Source organism: Galeopterus variegatus, unplaced genomic scaffold (genome assembly GCF_000696425.1).
Source record: "Galeopterus variegatus unplaced genomic scaffold, G_variegatus-3.0.2 Scaffold479, whole genome shotgun sequence".
Taxonomy (NCBI): Eukaryota; Metazoa; Chordata; class Mammalia; order Dermoptera; family Cynocephalidae; genus Galeopterus; species Galeopterus variegatus.
The window spans coordinates 160,199-160,734 of NW_007726590.1; the positions used below are offsets into that span (position 1 = coordinate 160,199).

The 536-nt window shown below is 38.6% G+C and overlaps 1 protein-coding gene across 1 annotated transcript in view; it reads left to right on the plus strand.

Moving 5' to 3' along the window:
- Positions 1-536, plus strand: part of VTI1A (vesicle transport through interaction with t-SNAREs 1A) — a 366,044-nt gene that overhangs the window by 21,972 nt on the left and 343,536 nt on the right. The window lies entirely within an intron of this gene.

Genomic DNA, 536 nt, shown 5'->3' on the forward strand with positions numbered 1-536 from the left:
GGAAATGCAAATCAAAACCACACTGAGATAACATCTCATCCCAGTTAGGATGGCTAATATCCAAAAGACTGAATGATAAATGCTGGTGAGGTTGCAGAGAGAAAGGAACTCTCATACATTGTTGGTGGGACTGCAAAATGGTGCAGCCTCTATGGAAAATGGTATGGAGGTTCCTCAAACAATTGCAGATAGACCAACCATATGACCCAGCTATCCCACTGCTGGGAATATACCTAGAGGAATGGAAATCATAAAGTCGAAGGTATACCTGTTCTCCAGTGTTCATTGCAGCACTATTTACAATAGCTAAGAGTTGGAACCAACCCAAATGTCCATCATCAGATGAGTGGATAAGGAAAATGTGGTATATGTACACAATGGAATACTACTCTGCTTTAAAAAAGAATGAAACACTGCCATTTGCAACAACGTGAATGGACCTAGAGCGAATTATATTAAATGAACTGAGTCAAGCACAGAAAGAGAAATATCACATGTTCTCATTTATTTGTGGGAGCTAAAAATAAATAAATACA